This window comes from Dicentrarchus labrax, unplaced genomic scaffold, assembly GCF_905237075.1.
Source record: "Dicentrarchus labrax unplaced genomic scaffold, dlabrax2021, whole genome shotgun sequence".
Taxonomy (NCBI): domain Eukaryota; kingdom Metazoa; phylum Chordata; class Actinopteri; family Moronidae; genus Dicentrarchus; species Dicentrarchus labrax.
The window spans coordinates 6,690,562-6,709,526 of NW_026136706.1; the positions used below are offsets into that span (position 1 = coordinate 6,690,562).

An 18,965-nucleotide genomic window follows, 5' to 3' on the forward strand; every position below is an offset into this window, starting at 1 on the left:
CTGCTGAAGCAACTATTCACTTTTCTCTGGTACCTTTTTACTTTTTAGACTTAGCCACGGGAATAGGTCTGTAGTCAGCCATTGCCAACACAGTGAAGGTTTCCTTGAGGGGCACACTAGTCTCAGCCAACCAGTCCTATACATGGAGAGAAGCTAAACTAAAGCTAGTGAAGCTAAAATTATGATAGGTAATCATGATATACAGATGTTAACATTGGTTAGCAGTCTTCTTCTTCCTTGGTTTTGCTGCCACAACACTACATTTTCTGGCTCTTAACTACTACCAAACATTAGCACCAGCATGAAAACCATTGGCAGGAATGTGTATCGTAATACCTACCAGTAGTCAAAATCTGCACAGGATACCTTTTTTAATTTTAAGTTACAGAGCTAATTGTTTAAATTGTTCAATCTGTCAGATGCTACACGCACAATTAATGCACTTACAAACTCAGAGAGAATCTCACACCACCTAGTCTACAGTGCCATTTTAGTTCGGTTGTGGTTTCTTGGTGGACACCCAGGTTTGGAAAAAGTCTATCAAGTTCTAAAACCCTAAAGCTTATGGGGATTTGGCTTAAACCCCCTGTGTTACAGACACTAGTGGAACAGAAAAGAGATGAAGTTTGTACATTGTTACTTTATCTGACAGCACCAAAAACTGAGACAGGTATTTGGGCAGAATGGGACAGGCAAAAAATTAATTGTTGGGAAAAAAAGCGAAAAAAAATGTGAGCTGTTACTGGATTATTTAATGTGTAGGCATACATGTTAAACATCTCTTCTCCTTATGGGAAATTGCACATATTTTTCAGATTATATTATTGATACTAAGCCTCTCCTTCCAACCCCCAAAAATGATATAGTTGGAAGGCAAAGCTAATTCTAAATGGTCTGTCTCATGTCGACACCAGTGGCACAGCCTGCCATTAACCGTCATCCAGACTAAAACTTTGTCTGCTTGCTTTTATGTCTCTGTAAGGGAAGGCAATGAAGCCCATCAATTTACCACTGACGGATCAAATGATGATGTAACTCACCAGGTTTGCGCTGGATGTTCTCAGGGCATATAGGGCACCAGAGCAACGTGGTCTCACACAGACACAGATCAGTTCATCAGCCTTTGGACTTCCCTTCAGGTTGATAGCCAGCCCATGCTAAAGCCCAATGAAAAATAACAGAAGTTGCAAAGAGGATAAAGAGTATTGAAGTATACATTATCAATATATATGGTGTTGTTTTTTTCCTGCTGCAGCCTTTGCTTCCGCACAGGATCAATACATTTTGAAGAAAACCGAGCCTCTCCAGCCACTGACTTTCAATCAGAATAGATCAACAACATCAGTCATGTTGCTCATAGTGTGTGCAAGCAATAATAGTAGAAGATGTCTGACCGAAGAGGGATCCCAAAAGTCTCCTAGGTTTTTTCTTCCAGGTCATGTGACCTGTGGCTGGCAGCCTTCCAGCAGAATGGGGAGACTGGACGTTTGTTCGACAGACCTAAACATGGGGTTAAGACATGACAACGTGGTAAATTGTGGTAAAATGAAGGGGTCTTTTCACAACTAGGTATTGTTAACAGTCAAATAAAACTAGAAATAGAAAATAGATGATACACTAGCAATTGCAAATAAACAAATAGACTTAAAACTATACCAACTATACTTGTTACTTCTGCAGTACTACAATGTTACTGCTTTAGAGGCCCCAGCAGTAGCAGTGGTAGAATTGAATATTTGAGTATGCAAAATAAAGTGATAAAATTACAAACTCATTGAACTCATCTTCAAGAATAACTCCAAATACTTATATAGTAAAGGGGGGGAAAAAAAAACTCACAGTGTATCTGCTGAATTGATGATGATAAATAATATTTTCTAATATGACTGTAATGAAAAAAAATGTACGTTAATGTTTTTGTAATGGCCATATGATGCATGACAATTTATCCACTTTCTGAATCATTGTAAATTCTAATTGAACTGTGGAAATCTGTGGCTGAGGCTCACTCTATATTATAGATACATGTGCTTGATAATTCAGAGAGCCTGTATTGAATTTAAATACATGTGTTAAAAGAGCCGCTCCTTGGTTAGGATTTCCACAAGTGTGAAGCGTATAAAAGTGATTTTATGAAAACTAAAACTGGTGGATGGATTGTGATGCAGGCTGCATATCTTTCAAACCTGTGGAATCTTCTGATGTGAGGATAAACATGGCACCTTTTTAATCTTAATGTGTTTAGACGGATCAAATTCAATATGACCACTTACTTTGCTGTGCCTGGCCAGCAGAATCGGATTAAGATCAAATGAATTGTGGAAGTGGATTCAGCAGATCTGTCAGAGAAAAAGAAAATACAGCTTTAAAGGCAATACTTAATATGTGAAAGCACACCATGCAGTCCTTTGCTGTTAGAATGAATTATTACTTTATCATACTGCACGGAGTGAAAGCATGAGCGGTTCAATTTTAAATATAGCCAGAATTACTGAATGATTCATCAGTGCAACTTGTGCTAATGTTTCTTACATTGTGCAGTTGAGTTGTTGACAGACAGCACTCCAGGGGAGGAGAGGAGAGGAATTCCTGTGAATGAGATTAACATATTAATTTTGGTTTCAGCGTGACTTCAGGTGTGTACAGTAACAGCTCCCTCCATCACCATCTGCCCATACCTCAGTCAGCAGTGTGAACATGGGCTCATTCATTCCCAGCCACACCCAGCTGTACAATAAACACACACACGCACACACACAGAGACACACAGGGTTTGAGTTCCTGTGCGCTGCCAAGCCTCTTTTCTTTAGAAGGGGATGACTGCCCTCTGTTGGTGCTTCACATTCATAGAATGTTACATAAAAATACTACCAGTAGAAAGAGAGAAAGAATTGGACATGCAGCTAAAAACAACAACAAAGCAGAAATAAGAACATTGAACTATCATATCATATCATATCATGTGCATACAAGAAGGAGAAAAATGTATACTTGTATAAAAAAAACAATGACCAACAACATACAATGGCTACATGCAAGTCAAGTGCAAGTTGTAAACAAATCCAAAAAGAGCAAAGAATTTTTTTTGAATTTGAATGGATCTACATGAATTAGGTGGTTATGTACAGTATGTACACGTCATTAAATAATTTTCCAAGAAGAAATTACAAAAATCCCCAACAACTTCTTAATTGTGAGGGTTTTCTGCATTGTATATTGTATGAATGTCTTAGTAATTATGAAACTGAATTTTTAAACTTTTAAGAATGAGTTGAGGCGTAATTTTCTGTCAATTAACTGACTATTTAAAGGAGAAACAACTAATCAAAATAATCAGCAGATTAATTAATCAGAAAAATGACTGTTGCAGCTGTAGTGAACTGCGTTATTCAGGGAACATGAACAGGTTTTATGTAATTAATGATGACTGAGAAGTCTGATTTTTAAATAAACTACCCAAATATAGCAAATTAGCAAATGACGTAGCCTACTGATACTGACGTCTACATCATTTTTGAGTTTAAAAGTTGAAATAAGAGCAAAAGTAATTAGCTAAATGCTAAAGTTAAGCGTAACTCTGGGCAAACACACAAAAATAACACTATTTGAAGTGCTTCTCAGGATTATGGGTAGAATTAATATATCCAAGTCTCTTGAGGGCCTTTTAATAGTTTTAGAACAGTTATAATATTCGTATAATACAGCATGAGCAAAAGACAGAAAGGGAGCAAGAGAGAGTGCATAGCCTCACATAATCTACAATTAACACACACACACACACACACAGACCCACTAATCTTATCCTCAGAAGCGGGGTGGCGATCTGATCTTCCTTGAGCTTTAGCGCTGCACCAAGGGCCGGGTGGGGGTGTGGAGGTCCCCGGAGGTGAAACTCTATTAGCACGCCGCATGAAAGTCAATGAAAAGGACCCCAGTGTGCTCCCGTCCCCTGACAGTATTAATGTTTAATGATATCTAAAAAGGCTAATACTCATCCCCCCTTTTCGCTTTTGCTTTTATCCTCTCATTAAATATCCTCACAATATCATCACCTCCTCAGATTAGAGCACTGACCCCATCTACTGAAGGACTCGCCCTTCGCTGATGGTAAACGCATCTCTCTCTCTCTCTCTCTCTCTCTCTCTCTCTCTCTCTCTCTCTGCACACACGCACACGCATACACACACACACACACAGGAGAGATTAATGTACTATTTAAGATGCCTTCGAGGGGAGGCAGCAGAGGACCATATATTGGAATATGGATATGCAAAATAATACCGTGTGTGCACACAGAAAATTATCTTTATAGCTTTATACCAAGTGTATAAAAACACATAACTCAATGTGTCTATGCATATGTTTAGTACGTTATAGCTGTGTCTTGTTTGTGCTAGGGGATTCATTTAGAATAATAATGGGGCACCAGTGGCAGCAATGAGTGTTCAGATCTGTGAGTGAGGAGGAAACAATCCATGTACACCATCTTGGATCTCAATGAGGCCTGTTCAGTTGTAACTGCAGATCCAGACAGGCTTTTTGCCATGTGCATTAATTACAAAAACAGAGGGGGGATGGGTGGAGAGTACAACTTAACATCACACACATTCAGCAAATACTGCGACTTATCCCAATGTGAGCGGTATGAAAGTTCTTTTTTTTTTCGTTCTGTGTGTGAAGACAAAGACACTAATGTGGATGAGTTATGGGAAGGAAGCAGGTGGAGCTTATTGGGTGCGCGTGCTGGGTGAGCAGCATTCACTGGAAGGCCCCACAGCAATCCCCTGTGCATAACATCGCTTTATTTATCATTATGTGCCAGCAGATGTTCTGTCAGTCGAATGGCTTTCTTAACTCCCACATTCATTCACTGCAGTAAGCCAATGTTAATGTGTGGAAAAGCTACTGTTGATACTACAGTTACTTAACCTATCTGGATGTGATCACTATAAATAAAGTGTAACGCTTTATTGCAAAGTCACATTTTAGCAAGGTTAGCTAACATTACAAAACGTTGACTTGATCAGATTTATCCAAAAACAGATTTAGACTTTTCAGTTCAGTCAGTTTGAACAAGCCGAAATAGATTTTATTACATCTGACAAAATTCAATAAAGGAGTATATCAGACAAAAATTTGTCTTGATATAGAAAAATTAGCTGCATTTGGCCACATTTGTACCATTTGTACGATTTTATAATCGGATTGCAAACCTCAGTGTAAGTCTGTGCAGTGTTGTTATGCAAAATATGACACGTTGACAACACAGGAAAGATGGTGCAGTAAATGAACAGTGCAGCTCTGGACTATGCAGTCAAGCATATTAATTAATTTCCAATGAAGGTAAACAGTTGGAACCAGTTTGGATTTATTCATTTCCTCCCTAAATGTTAAAAACAAGCAATGCAGGGTAACGGCAGTTATTTGAAATCATTTGCAAAATTTGAAAAGCACAGATAAAACAATTGAGTCAAGAACTGATTTAGAATTTTTAATCAATTAGCCCCAAAAGTTTTAATTTCATCTAAAAATGTCCAATGACATCTATCCCTCACCACACCACTTCCATTAAAAAAAAAAAAAAACTAGAATAACTAAACAATATTTTTTTAAGCCCTTACTATGTTTTCTCCATCTCCATGTTTTCCACGATTCACCTTTGACATACTATTATAGATGTGTAAACACAGTTTTACTTTGCAGTGAGGGATTGTTATTATCATTTCTGGGATTATCACTTCTGGATTCACCACTAAATAAAGTGGTTTAGATCAGGGAAGTACCAATCCAGCTTTTTCTCTTCTAATACTGTTTCCAGTACCCAGTACCAAGTGCCAATAGCCATGGGCGGATCTAGAGGGGTGGCATGGGGTAGCAGCTGCCACCCCGCTAAAAGATGCCTGGCAACCCCAGCTGCCACCCCAGTTTTGATACATTTTGAAAATAAGGTGCTTGACTAGAAATTAATTGAATGATCTGATATGGCCACATTGTAGACTGAGTGAGTGGCTCAAGTGAAGAAACATTTCTGAAGATTTGGAAATAAGAGTTTAAAAGTTTATTGATTTCTAATGTCACCTTTTAGATATTTCTGTTCAAAGCTTTAATAATGTTTTTGAGTTAAAATATCTTAATTTGTTAGAGTCGTGGCTGTTACTATAAATAACTATAAACTAAGGAACTGAACAAAATTTGGCAGTTGAGTCAAACTGATGAAAGTCAAAAGATCATCAAAGTGAGAACAATTTATCCTGAGTGGGACATCATCATCTCTCCCTTATGAGACGATATTATCTCGTCGCTCTTATCGCGAGCTCTTCACATTGACTTTATACCTTTCACAGGAGTGGAGCGTTCTTAACAACAACGCTTCACATTCAAAATAGTCATAACTTTAAAATTGGACCATCAACCAGTTCATGGTACATTTAGATTGAATCAGGGATCTGCGTACCGATGTAGTCGAATCTATAGCGTCAAAACCGATTTCCGACTCATATCAGTTAATCTTTACACCCCTAGAAACTATGAATATGAGGTAAAAGTGCTGACTTCATCTTCAATTTGAGTGTGAACAGTAACACTGGATGACGAGTAGCAGCTCCTTGCATTTAATTTGTGGTGGCATAATCCTTTATATTGATATGTCTCACTTGCATATTTTGTCTGGTAATACTCTGCCAGGCCTGTACTGCCGCCATCTTCTTACTGGCCTCTACCACCGTGGGCCTTCAGTCTGGTCTTCAGCAAGTGAAACACACAACCGGTTGGATTGAGATCATATTTGTGACGTGGCAAGTGAAGACCTTCCCACTGTTTGGCTGTAAACAACTCCGCAGTTGCCTTATCTGCATGTTTGGGTTTTTGTCCTGACGCGTTAAAAAGGCTACCAGTCCCGCACTGCTCACACAATATGGATGTGGATACCCCAAAAGACCCTTTAAGCTGAAAGTGGAGATTAAATATTGAAAAGTTAATCAATGTGGCCATGTTTTTTGACTGTACTGTAATAATTTAAAGCAGGAAGTAAAACATCACATTAAATTGAAATGACATTGACATTATTTGGGTCAAGGAATTCTGAACCTGTGAATATTCTCTCTCAAAAGCTGATTTTCACTGCCATAAATAATTCATTTTTTTACATGAGGCATTCAAAACTAAATTTAAAATGATGCAAACACTACACAACGCCACCACGACAGTGAAAAAAAAAAAAAAAAAAAAAAAACGATGTACTCTCTCACACACATGCACACACAGCAAAACAACCACAAATGCACCAATGAGCATGTACGCACACACCAATGCATTCTCAAGGACACACACACACACACACACACACACACACACACACACACACACACACACACAGTGCGAGCAGGCAAAAAGTCAGAGGAAATGCTTATGCCTACAAACACACCCAGGAGGGCTGCGTTGCACTTAAGTGGTCACTTTCACACACAAAGGCCAATCACAGGAGCTTAGCTGACCCCATCAAGCTTTTTAGCAAATGCTGCGGCGCTGAAATTGCTTGTTTAGTTAACCCTGTGCGCTACTGACAGAATGTAGTTCCATCACTCAAGTCTGTGTTGTGGCTTTGCTTTGAAGTCATTTAGAGGGAGACCATTCATTGTGTGTTGGATGACTAGGGCTTGTCATTTGTGAGGAGGGATTAGTCATGCTATGTTTATTGGAGAGTGTGCATCAGCTTTCTTGACTGCTGAGTTTTAGGGATTTTTGCTTCAGAGGTGTTCTTGTCAGAGTTGCTGAACACTGACAATGTAACGTATGAAGATTTCAGCATCAAGCAAACTCTACAATTATTACACAATAGTAAAGTTGCATTATGCCCTTATTTGCCCCACAGTCTGGTACAGTTACTGTAATTAATCTGTGGTGGAGGAGACTCACTGATTTATTTTGTTTAAAAAAACACAACAGTAATTCAGTGTCCAGAGACTGTTTTCACGTCCCCCTTTTTGTCCTATGTGGCTTATAATTATACTTACTAAATGTTGTATTGACGCGCTTACATAAGTGAGACTTGACCTGTGCAGTGTCAGAAAGTATTAGGACATTGACATGTTCACCCTGCCATCCATCACGCTTCACTTCTGTTTTGGACTAGTCTGTCTTTGAAAGCTTATTTAGAATGTCAGTGAGGCTGCTTGGTTACGTAGAGGTTAAATGGGGGAAAAAAGTGTCCTGTTGATTGTAAAAGGAGTTAATCAGGTCGCACATAGTGTTTCATTATGTTCTGTACTGTAAAAATATTGAATAGAAATCTGAATTGACTTACAGGGGCACATTATTGACTGTTTTTGTCCAAAACAAATAGCATTTCACTGAAGCCTTTTATACTGGATACCTATTAGAAGTGATCACAAATAACTGCTTCCTTAGCTATAGGTTGCTGCTCCACTCCACAAAGCATCGATGAACAATATGTGCTTGTGTTTGCATAATCCTCATTTAAACTCAGAGGTGATTTTGCATCTTGTTAGATATCGTTTCTTTAACCCTCCTCATTCTGTGTGTATTATGTCCCCGTGCTGCACATGCATGTGTGTAATGCTGTGTTTTTTTGTCTGTGTGTATTGCACGCTTGCATGAGTTGCAGGGAAGGGGGGCGAAAAGCAATCGGCGAGGCTTCAACTGGAGATGGAATTGCCAGTTGTATATCTTGACACTGGACATATTTATGCCCAGAGAGCTTCGCTTTCTGCCAGCTCATCACAGCCACTGTCAGGTAGTGAACTGTGTGTGTGTGTGTGTGTGTGTGTGTGTGTGCATGGTCTGTTTGTGCTATGTGATGTGCGCATGTTAATAGGACGAGACCTAATGCAGGTGCATACTGTATGTAGTGTACGGCGTTATGCTTCTTACCAGTGTGTCCACTGTCCCATACGTGCAGTGTAATTTGAGAAGACACATTACATAATTTAATATGAAATTCCAATTTGCTTTGTTAGCATATAAGTACAGTATTGCCAAAGCATGTTGTGCAAGAGGCGTAGCATTGCAGCATATAAATGAGATAAATGGTTTGCACATTATGATATACACTCTGCTGCATACACTAAAAGAGAAGGAGGAATTTTTATGGCATACATATAATCTATGGACCTGCCTACCATCACAAACCTGGGGATAAATGAGAAGATGGAGAAAAGTCCCCTTAGCCAGCTGACCCTGATCCTCAGTAAATGTCAATGCCATTCCGTACTGAACAGACAATAACAAGTGGCAGATTATCTGGGCACTGTGAGCGAACCAGAGACAGACATTGATAACTACATATAGACTGAGTGACCGCAATCTGGTCATTGATACTGGCGGATGTAGTCCACCAAAAAAATCTGGCAACCCAGAGAGAGAACAGACTGTGGCAGTTCTGCCAAAAAAAAGAGGTAGAGATAGAGCAACACTTCCTACTACACTGCAGTCTGTAAAGACCAAGTTCTTTACCAAAATGAAACTCACATAGCAAGACTTTGACACACTTTCAGACCAAAACAAAACTCAGTATTTACTTGATATTATTACATTGTGTGACAGCGCATACACAGCAATCTGAGATCAGTGTAAGCTACAATGTAAGTCCAACAGAAATAAAACGCATCGCTCTACTCTCCTCCAGTACATCACGCTTTATGCACAATATGTTTTTCAGCTCTATTCTCAGAAAAAAAACATACGTTGCCATTAGAGCAGCACGCTGTCACAGCCCGAGGACAACAAGACATGAAACTGTACTGAGCCCCTTGAAAATCTCTCTTTAGATTTTTATTTGCTCTTTGATTTTACTTGCTCCATTACATTAATTTTTTAAATTCAGTCTCACAATACCATATATATTTTATTTAAAGGGTAACACAAGATCCACTTTTTTGAGTTTGTAAATGATTATTTATATAATCTATTGATCCTGGCCCCGTTGGTTAGTGCTTATTGCAACTGAAGTTTTTTTTTCCCCCTTTTCCAGGCACATGCAGTGGAAGTGTGCTCTTTAATGATTAATTTGCTGTTTTATACTACAGTAATATCTGTGGATGCTCAACCCTGTGCAAATGATGTGCAAATGTGACTGTCCACTGAAATAAAGTCAAAACTATGCAAAGGACAAATGCAGAGATAAATGTTTGAGCAAACTGAGGCCTGTCAGGATAATTTTATGGGCTGTTACGTTGCTGTGTCTGATAAATCACATTTCACACTGGTTATTCAAATCAGTTCGTCCTTTGTGACATCTGTGTGAATAAGCATTGAGACACAGAGCTTTGAATACAAATCACACATTTCTCAGAAATGGTGACTATTATTTTGTTTTGATTCTCCTGACACACTGACACCTCTCTAATCCATTATCAAATCAGGTCAAAGATAATTACGTGTTATGTGTTTGCGGTACACTTCATACTGTACTGTGTGGGAAAATGACTGATTGTTTAGCCTTAAGTAGTATTTTTCCAATCACAGTGCTTAAAGTGCAGTATCCCCTGACAACAGTTGGGGGTCACCCACAGCTTACTGTTGTCTGAAAGCTGCAGAGAGGAATTTTGTGTTATCAACTGTGAGAAGCAACTCGTTCAATAAATAAAGTTTCACCACCAATTTATTCCAAGATCGGCACTCAATCACAGCCTGCTAAATCAATTTTATGAGCATTTCTTAGATTTACAGTCGCAAGTCTGGCATATGTATCCTGCAAGCACGACGCTCTGTTTGTGAACAGATTTCAAATTGAAATTTGTTCTTTTATTTGTTCTGTTTCTATCATTTGTCGTGTTTATTCATCACCTACCGTCTGTTTCTGAACTCTGATACAAGAACAGAATTCACCGTCCATACAACTGTTTAATCTGAATATATATGTATATATATATATACACTTAACACTTACACTCTCTCACTCGAGCCTTATATATAAGGCTCGAGTGGGAGAGTTTTTCTTGACTTCAATGAAGATGAAGGCCCAAATTAATGTAATTCATTAAAATACATTATCAATGTTTTTTCTCCCATTATATCACTCTAATTATAGTTACCTTATTCCTCATTGCCAGATGAGTAACATTAATGTAATGCATGCAATAGAGGATATGAGCCTTATTAATCCCGCAGACATCTCCAACAGGAAAGAAGCAAACGTCCTCATTGCTCTACTAATGTCCAGCCCATTCATATCTCGGTTTCATATATTTCTGATTAAAGAGAAGTGGAATTCTATAATGTGCCTTATTAAGCTGTCTAACATATCCCAATTCTATATAAATACACAGTCAGCCAAATGAGTTTCATGCATCATGAGACATGCCCCCCATATGTGCATGGAAATTGCACAGCTGTTTTTCCCCTTACTTGTACAATTTTTCTGCAGATGAAAAGTGCCAGCTTTAATAAATCTGATAAATTACCAGTTGCAAACTGTTGACCAGTCAATTTTTCTGACAGGGTGTATTACCTGATTTTTCTCCTTTTTTTTGAGACATACTGCAAATGGGGCTTGATTGCTCCCCAAGGTGGTGAGTTACAGATTTAATGATGTTGAACTAACTCAGCTTTCTTCTTTCTCAAGTGGATTTGCTCATGTGAAGGCAGTCGGTGGCTCCTTTCAGTTTCCTTCTCAGTCTCTCGTCCTCTAACACAAGCGTGTAAGCACATGCACCCAAAGGGGCCATTATTTTAGAGTAGTTACATTAACAGCTATGATTACAGGTTCATATTCTCACTGGACCAACAATTACAGAATGGCCACTATGGCTTGTGATGCCTTAAAACAAAGTAATGCCTTTTTGTGTATAGTATGATCACGTCCAGTATAAACCTTCTGCCTCCAAAATATCTTAAACTTTTTAGAAACTACAAAACACTGCCTTGTTTCAGGCTGTAATGTGTTTTTGATCCATCAAACATGCTTGGACTGGCCCAGATCTCAAGCCACAGGGACACCTCCAGCACAGTGGAATTCGCAGGGCCAATACACGTATCTGAAAGTTTAAAAGATGTGATACAATATTTTAAATGAGCACAAAACAAGATGTTCACAAGGTACGGGTTTTATTAAATAAGGTTCTTAAAAATTTGTGACCAAGATATGTCATATAAACAGTGCTTGTCTTGCTCTCTGGTGGACAAATTATGTAATAGAAACCCTTTTCCTAAACCACCACAAGTATCTTTGGCATAGCAGTTCCCTGTTACTTAAAGCTGCTGCGTAGAGGTGTTTTATAAACAAACAAAAGTTATGTTTTTTTACCAGAACACACTGTGTTTATGCTTGAGGTCTAACAAACATGTTGAATATTTAAAATCCTGCATTGTTCAGAGCCATCCATTTTTCCTCCATGCTTTCATTGCTACATTCCTCTGTGTGGTACTGGCACTAATGGTAGAATAGCATAAAACCCTGAATGAATGGGAATCGTGTCTCCACGTGACTTACATCCTTTATACCATACCTTTCACACAGACAGGTATACATGGACACCAGTGTATCAGCAATTAGCTAATAGTGGCGATATATCTACCCAAACAACAATCTTATTCCGTTTTATTTTCACATTTTGCCTAGAAAATGCAAAAGCACTTTTGGTAACCCATAAATAAAGGCACAGCGTCCAAAATTGTCTTGCAGTCCCCCTGTGGCGTTCTGACACCCCAGTTGAGAACCCTATTGCTAAATGGTAGATAAACTATGATAAAAGACTGTTTGATCCAACCACATTAATGAGGTCAGCAGCTAAGGAGACCTTTTGACAGCACTGGCACTCTGATGTACATGCAAATGAATTGAGCTAAACATCAAAGGTAAAAAGATCCAAATCCCCAAAACCTTCGTGCTGCTCGTTGCACCAGTGAACAGATGTTAGGAGGTTAATGTGCACATTTGTAGTTACATGGTTTGTGGAGACTTCAGTGTGGCTGTCGATGTCCATGTGCTTACATGCATATGAATATCTTAACAACTCAGTGCGGAGCAATTATATACCACTTAGCTGAAAGAGACAGTCATATGTAACATATCAATGTGAGTGGTGAAAATGTGTTTGTATCTTGTGTGTGTGTGTGTGTGTGTGTGTGTGTGTGTGTGTGTGTGTGTGTGTGTGTAGACAGGGGAAGCCTAATATCCTGCATCGTTAAGCAGCATTTGACATCTTCACACCTTCAGCATAGAGCTTTCCTTAACGTGGAGACGACACTGAAACTCTTTGATGTTCCAGAGTCTTTAACCACTTAATCCTAAAGAGGGGGGGAAATTAAGAACCTCCTACATTTCAGTGTCGTTTTTGTAGTTTTCCATTCTCTGCACATTGTACACACACATAGACACACACATATTTTTGATATTTAAATATGTATAGACATATAGTATAGGTATATAGTTCTTTTGTGGACTGGCTATCTATGCATTTGTGATTTTAGCCCATGGATATTTCAAAGGTTCCCCAAGAATGTACTCAACCAGATCAATGCAGCCTATCAAGTAAACACTGAAATTACGCCCAACAATTGAAGTTACAAGGTTTGCACATGACAACGGCAATATCCTCATATGTGCTGTAATAAATGTGGGGGGTAATCGTGATGTCATACGGCTCTCCGTCTTGCAGAACGACAAAAGCGAATTAGCCGATGGATCAAGTTCCATCAAATCTGTGTGCGTGGAGATCACACCATGCTGGTTAAATAATCTGCTTCCACTTTTGATTCGCCTGCAGGGAAACAGATTGCAGCTCAGCTCGCGAAGAGCTCTGCAAAATGTCAAAAAATCAAGAGGATGTTCTTACAGTTATTGTGCTCCACTTGGTGTCACAATGTCAATACACAGCGGATACGTGTCGTAGAATGTACATTATCATTAAAGTTTTTGTCAACTAATTTAAAGAGAAACCGCACCGGATTCTGTCAACAAGAGGACAATGCTTGGGTTTAGCCGTCGCAATTACTGTTGCCATTGTGTAGTGCTGATCTGGAACAGATGGTGTGGGTCTGCAAAATGTCATGTCTCTAATGTCATCAGGGGACAATACAGAGAAGGAGATAAGACCTTGTCGGTAATGGCGTGCAAACAGGAAAGCAGAGACTACATGGCAGGTGAGAGGGACAGCCACTGTTGCACACCAGGTCTGGTACAATATCTGAGGAGTTGCACTGACACAGTTTCAGTATTCCATTATATGAATAATAGAGGAAGAAGGGAGGGTTAAGAGCATTTCCTCTCTCCTAATGTGGAAAGACATGAAAGAGGGAAAAGGAGTGTACAACAAAGCACAACTAAGGTGACTTCCTTTTAACAGTTTAACAGAAGTTAATGGACACTTTCAGTGTTATTTTGTTGCATACAGTCATCTGAATGTTACTCCTATTAGTACATGATGGAATTCTTAAATATGTCCCCTGAGGGGGGGTCTCTGAAATTTTTAGTGATTAATGAATTAGGTTGTACATATGGGGAGGTGGAATAGCACAGCGTGGGGTAATGGGATTTTAAGCTCTACTTTTTCAGACCTGCCCCATTTCATTATGGCTGCTCTCCCCGTCAAACGCACTACCTAAGACGCTGAGTACACGCCAGTGGCAACAACCCGGGGGAAGTGTTTTCTCAAGCTCCTGAAGCGCCTCGCCTCCTTTTCTACATCTGCTTAAGCACACTCGGCTGAGTTCTCGCTGACTTAGCAGCGTCTTCTACGGATGCTTCGGGAGCTGCACAGAAAAAAAAAAAGGAAAAAAAAACAGCGTTCAGGAAAAGTGTGTCAGTGAAACAGAAAGCACAGCTATACTGTTCTTTCTCCTCTAAGATAGGAAGTTGAAATTAGAAAGAAAAGACAGATGAGAGAGATTTAACATGGAGAAAACATTCTTAGAGGGTCACAGCAGGGTTAACAGACGTGTTGCCCATGTAGTGAATCTCCAGCCTAATAACAGAAAATAAGAAATCTATACCGTAAGTTATTAATCTGCTAAATTATTGCCAGGTTTAGCTTTTGTCTGTAATACTCCTCTGAACTGTGATTGCATAGATGTTGATTTTCGTCCATGTGTTATCTTACTGACAAATATTGATTAAAGAGCTATTTGAATGTAACTTGATGCGTGTCTGCTCTTCAGAGTCCAAAATGAGATCAAATAGAAACAAGACAAAGAGGCCACATTTTTTTAGTAGTACATGCTTAAAGTAAGTCTGGCGATATTCTGTATTTTTCTTTGACAAATCCCAGGAAAACACCAAACATTGAATTTATCAACACATTTTCCATGTGTAGTGATCGTCCTATTAGTTTATTATCTGTGCCATTCAGCTCCAGTGTTGACAAATAACTAAAAACACATCAGTGTGCTATACTAATGTCAAATATTCCATAATTGTGAATGTGAACACAAACAGTAGAGTATATAATTAATAATGGACGTAGTCTTTGTGACGTGACCCTCTGGTTTCTGAAGAGCCACTGTGAAGCCCAGGGTGTTTGGCTCTGGCTGTTGCCATCTTGGTGGTCCTGACTCTGACGGCTAAGTGGGAAGAGGCTCAGTTTTTTGGATAGGTCCATGTTGGCTTCATTTGCCAGCCGCAGAGGTTGCCACTTGGTACCTGCGCACCAAATCCATGGTGGAAAATATTTCCCCACAAACACACTATTTACTCCCGTTAGAATAATGTTTGCCTAAAACCACATTGCCCAGCTGTTTATGGAAAGTTTTTAGCATGAAAACACTCGATTCTTGACCTATTCGTGAAGATGTATGTCCTAGGAATGAATGGGCTTGGGGCTGAGAGCCACACACAGTTGGTGAATATTGAGAGATGAACTGCATGATTGGTTGGTTTTGGTCTTCTTCATAGAATTTGTTGAGAAATAAAAAAATATGTATCAAGCACGATATATACATGTTATACTCTTTCATTGTGAGTGTCCACAATAGCTGTTGAATCACTGGTAAGTGTCTGCTGTGTCTGTTCGTGCCTCAGTCTCCAGCTGGGGCCAATCTGTTGGTCAGGTGTGGCTCAGTGGTAGTAGCCAAGGCCTCGCCAGCAAGCTGAGAGTGCACACAGCCGAGATACAGAAAGGGGGAGCTTACACTGCAGAACAACTTATAATACACAACAGACAGATACAACGTATCCTTGTGGAAATTCATTGTTTCCATTTTTGCAATGTTTCAAATGTTTTGATATATCTAGAATTACATTTTAAATTGAAACGCAAACATTCTTGAGCCTCTGAATATAAAGATATGAGAATTATTTCAGTAAACGGGGACAGTGATACTCTAGATGACCGCTCTCTATACACTGAATGTTCAATAGCCATGTCAAGAAACATGTTTTTAATTTGCTTATTCTGATGATGACAAAACAGCACATTTTGACCCCTCCAGGAGGACATGAGACAACCACTAATGCATTAAACCCCACTGGAGGGACTTTCCCTTTGGTCCACAGTGTAGGACAATACACAGCCAGGCTACTGCTAGCCAGCTCCATGCAAGAAGTTGCAAGCGAGGACCCTACGTTGGGTGGATTATGTCTAAATAAAGCCTCGGCAGTGTATGAATCACTGTGTCACTGATCCCTTCTGCTTCGCAGACAACAGGTTTGCCTTCCGCAAGCTGTCACTGGCTTTCCACTCTTTCAAATGAAGAATAAAAGGGAGAGAGGGAGAAATCGAGACTGTGTGAGGGAGGGAGGGGAGTTGACGTTCATCACTCGAGTGCCGTGGCTTAGCCTAAGAGGCTTGAATAATCAGTATGTTAAGCTGTCAGGGTGTGCGCTCGCACCTACCACGCGCTTACAAACTCCTGGGCGCTTTTTAATCAAGCAAAAACGCTGAGAGGCAGTGGCGAGTGCCAAGAGCACAGGCTAAGAGATGAGCTTTAGAATATCTGTTACACTTTCTCCTGACATCACCAGACGTGCATTTTCACTGTAAGCTGCAGACGCGTCTGTTTTCTTTTTTTTTTCTTTAAAGAGGACACTGTGAATTTTCTGCATGCCTTTATTTAATGTGAATCATCATATTTAGTGTAAGTACTTCACAGTACGACAATTCTTTGCACATTCTACAAACAGATTCCACATTCACATTGAAATAAAAGTGTAATCTACACTGTTGGGCCTGCTGCGCATAGGTGTGCGTTTTAATATGTTGTCATGACCCACTGCGCTACATGTGAGAATGTAGCGCAGCAGCTGTCAGCATTGCTGAACTGTCACAGTCTGAGTTGGATTATGAACATTGATTACAAAATCAAAGATGTCAGCTTTCAGTTCTGCCTTGGTGAAAATAAAGGCGACAGTGTTTCTACATGTACAGAATGTACCATCATTTGTCCCAAGCCAATAGATTTTTCCTTTCCATTCCAGAGTAATTTATTCTATTCAAAAACCCTGCTTGAAAGTGCTGTTAAAGTTGATTGGAAAATGTCCCCAAATGGTGCATTTATGTTCAGTACCTTTTTGAGAAAATTACTTTCTTAATCACAAGGTAGCTTATAAATGCAGTGCTGTGTTATGTTATATGTCAGATTCTGGTTTGTACATGAAAAGTAAATCAACTGTCCAGAGAAATGCATACATACGTGATTGACTTTTCATCCAGCATCAACACAAAGTTGACATTTTTGTTTTCAAATTAAATGTATTCATAACTACTGGATGCAGTTCCTTTAAAATCCAGCAAATGCTAGCACGCTTACATACCAAACTAACCTGCTAAGCTCCACAAGGTAGCCATTGTGACCATGTTAGCATACTGATGTAAACATATGACACAAAGTACACCCTCAGAGATGCTAGCTTGACTGTTGACCAGTATGCTTTGTCAGAACTGTTAGATGGATGTCTGAATGGTTTCTATAAGCCCCCTCCCACCCCCTCGGTTCTGTGACCGACCATTTCTGTAACTTTCTGAAACCAGCAAGCCAACATTTGCACCCATTTTATTCAGTGTTTTGTCAGCTGTGCAAAGGTGAGAAAGGAGCCAGGGTTTGAACTTCTTTCTCTAGCTTTCCATTTTCTTTCACTTTTCTTGTGAACAACCAAGTGCAACACTGTGAATCTTCCAGGAGAGACTGCATGAAAATCTGCACTGTACAACAATATCGTGTGCCCCCCCTCCTATGGCTGGCTTTTCAGCATAACCCGACCCTTAGACTTGTTACAAACTATTAAAAAAGGAAAAAGGAGTATTCAGATAATCCTCCCCCCTCCCCAGGCGGCCTAAAGGACAGTGAGATTGAAGACTACACTGAGAAGGAACCCCACTGTTGACTCAGGATCAGAGTACTCGCATTCATCACTTAGTCCAGATTATGAAAGCCATGTCAGAGGAACAATGGTAATTAATGGATAAATAAATAATAACTAAATGTCATATATACAAAATGATACACATGCTACACCATCTGGGTGTGTAAAGGTCAAACATGTAGAGATATAAAAAATAAAAACAATCTACAGGAGCCCCATGTCTTATTTTGCCTGCAGGATGGTGCAGACAGATTTGCTAAACATTGTTGCAGGATGGAATCTCTGCAGGGATTGTTGGGAGTGGTTGGAAATTCTGAGTGCGCAGGTGGGTGCAGGATTTAAAAAACAGTCCCACGCAGACCTTCTAAATAATTAATGACATTACATGTTGCAGACACAACTAAGGTGTGCAAGCGGCTTCTCCATTTTCAGCTGTCACACGGAAAGGTTTACAGATAAAATAAAAGATTTTGGTTTGAGAGATTTTGGTCATAAAATGCTGAAAAAATAAAACCGAAGTAGAATAATTCATGGCATGGGTTGAAAATTGAACCCATATTGTCCAAGGTCAAGGCTAGTGTTTCATATCTGCTCGAGCACTACCTGAACTCTGTCAGCTTTTCTTTCCATTGTGCTTATCAAATGTCAAACTACTGCCTGATTCTTGTGACGCATCTTTCATGTAATCCCTCTCTTGTGAGAAAACTCAATT

The 18,965-nt window shown here is 39.5% G+C and overlaps 1 protein-coding gene across 6 annotated transcripts in view; it reads right to left on the bottom strand.

Annotated features, from left to right (window-relative positions):
• The window catches only part of pcbp3 (poly(rC) binding protein 3), a 61,184-nt gene that overhangs the window by 35,310 nt on the left and 6,909 nt on the right, over nt 1-18,965 (bottom strand). For all 6 annotated transcript variants that reach the window (XM_051404383.1, XM_051404382.1, XM_051404379.1 and 3 more), the window contains exons 2-5: nt 2,533-2,589; nt 2,274-2,339; nt 1,395-1,500; nt 1,041-1,157 (exon numbers count right to left, since the gene is read on the bottom strand). The gene's annotated coding sequence lies outside the window, so the exon portion shown is untranslated. The remainder of the gene's footprint in view (nt 1-1,040; nt 1,158-1,394; nt 1,501-2,273; nt 2,340-2,532; nt 2,590-18,965) is intronic.